The 303-nt window shown below is 49.2% G+C and overlaps 1 protein-coding gene across 1 annotated transcript in view; it reads right to left on the bottom strand.

Moving 5' to 3' along the window:
- LOC108797013 (epoxide hydrolase 3-like) overlaps positions 1-303 on the bottom strand; it is a 42,305-nt gene that overhangs the window by 19,368 nt on the left and 22,634 nt on the right. The gene's annotated exons all lie outside the window — the stretch shown is intronic.

Below are 303 nucleotides of genomic sequence, written 5' to 3'. Positions count from 1 at the left end.
CATTTGTAACCTCCACTTATGCCCTCACCAGATCTTCCACCAGTTGCCAGCCTTGGTCTTTTTCTCGGACTACATCTTTGCTTGACAACCATGTACTTCGTTGGCTGCCTGTTGCTGACTTCAGTCTGCCCTGTGTTTGTCTGTTGCTGACCCTGGCTCAGGATCTGACCACACTATTGCTTTGCAGCCTACTGTCCACCACTTCCACAATTGCCGTCTTCATATTCTCACTGGTAGTTCCAGTAGACACAGTAAAACAACTCCACTGCCCCGTGTGCCTCCTTTCATTTCACTCAAAGGTGC

The sequence above is a fragment of the Nanorana parkeri genome, unplaced genomic scaffold (assembly GCF_000935625.1).
Source record: "Nanorana parkeri isolate BGI_ZX_2015 unplaced genomic scaffold, ASM93562v1 scaffold1212, whole genome shotgun sequence".
NCBI classification, from domain to species: Eukaryota; Metazoa; Chordata; class Amphibia; order Anura; family Dicroglossidae; genus Nanorana; species Nanorana parkeri.
This window is presented reverse-complemented; position numbering and strand designations above follow the sequence as displayed.